Source organism: Suricata suricatta, chromosome 14, assembly GCF_006229205.1.
Source record: "Suricata suricatta isolate VVHF042 chromosome 14, meerkat_22Aug2017_6uvM2_HiC, whole genome shotgun sequence".
NCBI lineage: Eukaryota > Metazoa > Chordata > Mammalia > Carnivora > Herpestidae > Suricata > Suricata suricatta.
In genome coordinates this window covers 30,468,776-30,477,112 of record NC_043713.1, presented here as the reverse complement: position 1 = coordinate 30,477,112, position 8,337 = coordinate 30,468,776, and positions in this window count along the sequence as shown.

Here is an 8,337-nt window from a genome sequence, read left to right as displayed (position 1 = left end):
GACCAAGTTGCCGACACCTTGATCTTGAACTTCTAGCCCCCAGAAGTCCAATTATGAGACACTAAATTTCTGTTATTTTTGTCTCCTGTTTGTGGTACTTTGTTATGGCTTCCATAGCACACTAGTATACTCCCTTACTACTGCGTTTCTTTCCAGTCATCCTCTCCTGAAAAAACTCACACTGTTTCCTTCACCTCCAGTTCTTTTCTTTCCTTCTTTTCATCTATGCTTCTCCTCAGTCACCTGGCCAACTCCTATGCATCCTTCAGATTTTTCTGCTTCATCTTTTCTTCCTCTGCAAACTTTTCCTTGTCTCACCTGTACCCCAAAATGTAAAGAACCATTTTGATGTGCTCCCATTGAACATTATATCACTTTTCATACTTATCATAACTAACTATAGTCAATTCTGGTTATTTACAGTAGCTGTGTTCTATATGGTAGCCATGAACACTGAATTGGTGGATACTGAACTATTGGTCCCAGGGGAAATGCAGAGTTAAGTTCCTGTTTGTCTCTGGTCACAACATTTTCATCATTCAATACATAATCTTGTTTTATGTGTGTCTCTGTTTGAAGACACCTTATTTAGTATGTATTATTGATGCATTAACATTGAATTCATGGCCGACAGCACTATAATTCATGCCTGAATGAAGCTCACCTAACATATGTATTTTCTTTGTAAGTTACATCACAACCTATATTTAGGAACACTTCAGCATGACATGAAAAGTCCATTTTAAACACTGAAGTCATTAATAAATAGAACAAACATTCAAAATAACAAGGCCCTAAGTAAACTGAAAAAGGGACAGTAGTTTACAATATAAGAGCTAAAACATGAATGCAGAACATTACCTTTTTCTATCTCAACTGGGAATGTACAAATTGGACAACTCAATTTTTTGGCTATTCTGCACATGTCTGTGAATGACCACAAAAGCACTGTAAGTATTAAAGATAAATTTCAATTACAGTAGGTAAATTTGTAAATAAGGAATCCATGAATAATGAGAATGATTTTACTAATTTAGTTTTATGCCTTCCCTAGGACACTGTAACTCAGAGAGAGCAGAGGCCATATTACCTATGTCTATTTTCTCTCTAATTGCTATGCTAGGCCCATAGAAATTATTAATAGATATTTGTTGAAAGAATGAATGAATAACAGATGTTGTAATAACAAGCTTCCATGATATTGTACTGTAGAAGATACAAAGAAATTAATTTTGGCTCCAGGATACTGACAAGATAACTATTTGTACATACTTATGCATACCAATTATTAGGAATTTCAAAGATGTTTAGGAGTTTGGAAGAATTGTTTCTGAAGATCAAGGAGGCTAAATGTAATGAAGTTAGTTCATGAAGTATGCGGGACAATGAGAAACGAAGGAAACCCTTTAGGGAGAAAATATAGTATAAGCAAAAGATATGTGGGCAAACATAGGTTGTGCATAAGATGGCAGTTGGGTAGAGAGTAAGAGAGACTACAACTTAAGAAGCTGTAGAAAGTAACTTAGGCTGAAGTAATAATATGGAAGATAAAGCAGGCCCTGGTAGACTTGATTTTTATTTCATTAGATGTGATGAACCAGTAAAGGCTTTTGAGCAAGGGAGGGACAAATTGATACATAAAGTAGGCATGGTGGGGAAACAATGGAATGGATTCTTATCTGGAATTATTGGAAATACTATTAGAAAATTTTTGTTCTTCTTAAGAAGTATCAGAGAAGATCCTCCATAGGCTAGAGTTCTCCTTCAAGAAATGTAAAAAGATTTAAGGAAGGAATGGAGAAATGGAGAAATGGAGAAGCAGAGAGCAGCCAATGTAGATCATAGCTTCCTAGGAAGCCCTAGCCATAAATTTAATTTGGAGCCTGTTAGCATCACAGAGATTCATCTCCCCTGTGAAATCTTCTGGCACACTGTCCTCCAGTTCCAACTCTGTAATTATCAATATGACCTCAACAATTTGCTTTAATCCCCAAAGGATTCAATTTCTGTGTTTCTAAATGAAGAGGAATGGATAGAGCAGATTAGGACTACTGAAGACAGCCTTAGCATCACTCATTAGAAATGAAGGCTCTCCAGGGTCGCTCAGTAGGTTAAGCGTCTGACTTGGGTTCTGGCCACGATGTCCTAATTTGTGAGTTTGAGCCTTGCATTAGGCTCTATGCAAGTGGTGTGGAGCCTGCTTAGGAATGCTCTCTTCATATCTCTCTCTGTCCCTACCTCACTTGCACTCCTCTTTCAAAACAAAAATAAAAACTAAATTGATGGGGTTTTAGACTGATAGGGGTTCAGAGCTGATGGTCAAGAAAGAATTCTTGAGATGTCTTTGGTGCAATAAAAGGGTGATTTTATTAAAGCATGGGGACAGCCAGGGCCTATGGGCAGAAAGAACTGCACTGGGATTGTGAAGAGTGACTGGTTATATACTGTGAAACTGAGAGAGATAAAGTCAAGAGGAAGTTCCTTAAAGGATTTCCATTTGCTAAAGAAGACTCACAGAATACTGGGGACCTAGGTATTGTCAAGCTAAGGTGGTTTTTCCCTCTAGCAAAGCATTATCAGGAAGACAGTAGGCACTTCCTGAAGGTTAGGCTATTGATAAGATTGCCTTTATCTTATAATTTACTAAGATATTTGTAAACTGAAGGAGACTCATATCTTGCATGACTGTGATCTCTCATCAGTTAACCATTTGTTTTCCCTTTTTCTTTGTTCTTTGGCAATCAGGAGTGCCTGAGGAATGTCACACACACACACCCGGGTAAGAGCAGGATTGTTGGGGTGGGGCGGGGGGGGGGGGGGGTGTTAGCTTGCCTAGTGCTCTCTCATCAAAACTAAAAGAAATAGAGACTCTCAGATCCCATGTCCCACATTCACTGAATCAAATACATGCTAATCTAGAGTGGCTCTTTCATTCTCTTTGGTGAGCAAATAAGGTCAATTCTCATTATTCACAGATTCCATATTTACAAATTTTCTTGCTCACTAACATTTTTTGGTAACCCCAAAATCAATATTTGTAGCCATCATAGACATGCACAGGGAAGTGAAAAGTCTGAGTCACCAGATGTGCACATTCCCAGTTGAGATCAAACAAGGCAATGTTCTGACTTCTTGTTTCCACTTTTCATAATGTAAACAAATGGACATTTTGTAGTGTCCTAGTGCCATGCTGTGGTTGTTTCCTCCCCCCCACCCCCCATGGCAATTTCACTGTTTTTACAAAAAGGCCTCCAAGTGCAGTGCTGAAGTGCCCTCTGGTGTTTCTAACACAAGAATGTAATGTGTCTCATAGAGAAAATACACGTGGTAGGTAAGCTTCATTCATAGATGAGTTATAGTGCTTTGGCCATGAGTTCAATGTTAACAAATCAATAGTACATGTGTTAAATAAGGTGTCTTTAAACAGAAACAAAGATCAAATAAGGTCATATATTCATTGTTTGATGAAAATGTTATGATCAGAGGCCTGAAGGAACATAACCCTTTATTTCCCCTAAGAGCAATATTTCAATATTCACTAATTTAGTGCTCTGTGACATTATAGAACATAACTACTATGAATAACAAGAATCAGTACGCCCCCTACTGGCTGAAGATAAAGGTAAAATCTGAACACAAAAAAATAGAAAAAGATTTTATTCAAAACTGGTCTTTGAGCAAACATTGAGAGACAAATAGAAAATAATTTCATAAAACAGCTAAAACTTAGCTCCAGTTCTAATCTATGAAGTCTGGAAAGCCTCTGTTTCCTCTTAACTGCTGTGAAGAGCCCCAGGTTGAAGAGCACTTTTGTGTTGTTTTGTCTTCGTTGGTTCCCAAACTGGGGAGTTCCCTGGAGAAATATGAAACTGCTTCCCTCTCCCCCAAAACAGAGAGCCAGGAGAAATGTGGAGACAGAGGCTGGCTCCTCCAGATTGGGAAGCTGTGGGTTAGTAAGCAAGGGAATTACCAGCAGGTTTGTCTTGGGTGCCTCACAAGTAGAGCCCTGCGGTTGCTCCTTAGAATCTTGACAGTTTATACTGAGGCCTTTAGTAGAGCTAAGCCACAGGGACTGTCTGGAGAATCTCAGCACCACATCACTCTCTTAAAGCTACAACCTTCAAAGTGGTTCCCACTATGGGAATGGCGGGAAGAATGTACAATTCAGGACAGGGGAGCGGTGAGGAGCCTATGACTGAAGACAGCTACTGGGTCAACCAGTGGTCACGTCCTCTCTATGACCTCTCCTACAGTTTTTGAGACAGAAAAAGAAACCGTTTCACTCCTGCACCTTAGTTAGACTTGGTTTCTCTGAGAAGATGGACGTCCCATTGTTTTATTTCTCATATACTCTCCTTTGAGCCTTAAATCTGTTCCTTTATCAAATCCCCCCTCCAGCCTGACAAGGATCCTTCTCATTCTGGGAAGAGTATTAACTTCTGGTGCTCTCACACTAATGCATGACTTAAATCCAAGCAGACTCTCAAGAATTGTTCAATTCTCCTTCTTTCTCCCTTTCTTTTTCATTCCAAGGTTTGTTTTAGTATTTACATAAGGTTTTTGTTTTGTTTCTTATTAAAAGATAAATTCCTACAAGACAGTGAGGGTCTTTCCTTTTTTTTTTTTTTTAGAGTCTCTATTACTCTTTCCCTGTGCATTTAGAGCATCTGAGTAGGTGGCAAAGTGACTTACAATGACTTGAGAGATCACGAGGAATTACGTATGTCACTAATTATTGTCTGTGGACTCAGATCCTGATTGCTCCTTTTCCTTCTGTCTCAGAGAGGCAAGCCTGAGTGTTGGGTCAGCAACCTCTCTGTGATTAAATATTCGTGCACAAACACAAATGCACAGAGGCGAGGCAATAAGAAGTGCCAAAAATAACAGCAGCAGCTCTGTCCTATGGAGCTTGTAGAAGCACAAATAAAGAATGAACACAGACCAGAATTGCAGATCAAACATAATGTGGGCTGAGAATGCACTTATTGCCATGGGCTTCCTAACAATAGTGAGTTATCTGGAAAATCTAAAGTCATTTGTCATCCCACAATATCCATAGAGGAAATGAAATAAAGATCTTTGTGGCCTATGATCTTACAAGACATGTTGTACGATGACATAGGGAACACACAGTGAGGGATGTCGGGTGGCATCACATGCACATGGGGAAATACTAATTTCTCCCTGGTGAGATTGGAAGGGCCGATATCCAACATAATGCTTGGTGTAACTCATGGCATGCGTTAAGCATTCAGTAAATATTTATTATGTAAATCTGTAAAGATCTAAGCAGGCCAAAATCTCCTCCCTCCATGGAGTTAATCTGCAATAAATCAGGATGTTTACCTGAGAACATAATCTATAGAGAGGAAGAGGAATCAATGGCAGTGCTAAATAACTAACATCGAGGATGCTAAAGATACTGCCATGAATGATTTATTTTCTGTTGCGAAAAGTAAGTTCAGGAATTGTTCTGCAATATTTCCTTGCAGTTTGGTAAAAGTGTCATGCCTTTTGAAGCCACATACACTTAGCTCTGCAATGTTAGTGATTAACTATATACAAATCACTTAATCTTATAGTTACTTTTCTGTAAAATAAGATAACAGCAACTAATTGTTGAAATAATTAAGTAAAATAATACACGTGAAATTGCCCAACATGTTATCTGACTTATAGTAGTTTTTCCACTGCTGCTTTCTTCTCTACTTCACTTAGACACAATATCTGCCCTGTGTCAGGAACTAAAGTAGGATGCAGTGCTGGATAAGGTATACACAGCTCTTCCCTTACAGAGCTTCTTATTTAGCGGGGAGAAGGCCATTAACCAAATTATTATAATAGAAACTCTTGAAAATACTGTGAAAGAGAATGCAAAGAGGGATAGTTTTTTGAGTGAATGACTTCATCAGTGTGGGAAGGAAGGTAAGGTCAGAGGAGGCTTCTCTCTGAGGGAGCAAGCTTAGGCTTGCAGTGTAAAGATATAAAGGAAGTTCCTTTGCCAGGAGTGGTGAAAGGGGTGGAGCTCTTCCAGGGTCTAGTATAATTTTGTAAAATCCCAGAATTGGTGGGCCTTAGATTTTTAAAAAATATTTTACAATCTTGACTTAAAAGAATATAACGATCAGTTATTTCTCACACTTTGCTTTAGCTCTTCTTTCTAAGGTTGCATACTAGATATCACTCCCATGTTAAGTGAGAGAGTTGAAGAGTCACTTTGCTCCTGCCATGACAATGCTCTTTGGCCATGACCTAATTATACTTCCTGGGGAGATAGGACTCTATCCTCTTTCATAGTTGAGATTTTTGACAGGGATGTCATTGAACTGCAAGTTTTCTTTTTTTTAATTGTGACACACAGAGAGAAGAGTTTCTTCTAGTACATAATAGAAATATTACAAGGTCACACACATGCAAGATATATGTTTATTATTTCCCAGGATGCCTCATGATTTTGACTTTTTTCCTTTTTGTAGCTGATAGAAATTACATTTTTGAATAGAACTGCTCAGGCCTTGTGGGTTCCTGCTCAGGATCACTAGCAGACTTCCTCAAGTTCATATTTTCCCCCATTGTAAGTTACTTGATAACAGGTCAGGAGTCTTGGCTTATGAGGTAGGGGTTTTCAAGTTTCCTAACACTGTTCTATCATTTAATTAGGTTCTAAAACATTGGAGTTAATGGAAAACCTGTAAAGGCTATTTTTTTTTAACTGGAGAAAAAGGAATCATGAGATCATTTTAATCTCATGATATCATGATCATTTCTTTCTTGATAGAAGCTTAATAACAGATGGTTGTCTTTTTAAAGCTATAAATGCAAATTTTATTATAAGCAAAAGAGAAAAAAATTGGGTGACAGGAACTGACAAAAATAAACCTGATTACCACTACCTGAGGCCTGGGCAACTTGAAGGAATGAACCATTATTATTAAAATCAATTATGAGAATAATAAACATGAGACTGAAAAAGATGGCAAAAGAAACACAAAATTCAAACTCAGCTGCTGAGGTGAATTAAATGCAGGACCAAGTATCCATGAAGCAGCCTACCATACAAAGAAAATACTTATCCATAAAACATATTTCCCTACAGACAGGCAGTAGACAGTGATATATATAGAACTGTGGATTTTTGAAATACAAATTGTGTTCCATAACTATAAGTATGTGTTATATTTATGAGTTGTGGAAGATCACATGAAAAAAAAATCACTTTTCTCTTTTCAGAGTATAATGCCAAAGGCTTCCATTTCCTATCTGATCATGGCCCACCAACAGGACTGTTGTACTCAGATCTACTAACCAACATCTTCCTTACTCAAAATTGGTCTGGGAAAGTCATTGCCACGTTTGGTTTCTGTGACTTTTATCATGCTTCTATAACCTACCAAAATCCTGCTCCTTAACTGTCACATTAGTGTTGTTGTTGCTCTTGCTATAGTTGTGTCTCTACCGATTATAGTCCAATCCTCTAATATTTCCCATGGCAAATTTTTAATGTTATTTTTTCTTGATGATTATCTTTAAAAGGACCTCATCAAGATAAAAAGCATCTGCACTGCAAAGGAAACAATAAAAAAAACTAATAGGCAACCGACAGAATAGAAAAAGATAGTTGCAAATGACATATCAGATAAAGGGCTAGTATCCAAAATCTACAAGGAACTCACTAAACTACATATCTGAAAAAATGAATAATCCAGTGAAGAAATGGGCAGAAGACTCTTCTGCCCAAATGAACAGACATTTCTCCAAAGAGGACATCTGGATGGCCAACAGACACATGAAACAATGCTCAGCATCACTCATCATCAGGGAAACACAAATCAAAACCACACAGAGATATCACCTCACACTGGTCAGAGTGTCTAAAATGAACAAATCAAGACACTATGGATGCTGGTGAGGATGTGGAGAAACAGGCACCCTCCTACACTGTTGGTGGGAATGTAAACTGGTGCAGCTGCTCTGGAAAAGAGTATGGAGGTTTCTCAAAAAACTATCCATAGAACTCCCCTATGACCCAGCAATAGCACTGCTAGGAATCTACCCAAGGGATACAGAAATGCAGATACATAGGAGCACATGTACCCCAATGTTCATAGAGGCACTTTCTACAATAGCCAAATCATGGAAAGAGCCTAAATGTCCATCACCTGATGAGTGGATCAAGAAGATGTGGTATATATACACAATGGAGTACTACATGGCAATGAGAAAGAATGAAATCTGGCCATTTGTAGCAAAGTGGATGGACCTTGAGGGTGTCATGCTGAGTGAAATAAGTCAGGCAGAGAAGGACAGATACCATATGTTTGCACTCATAGGTCTAAC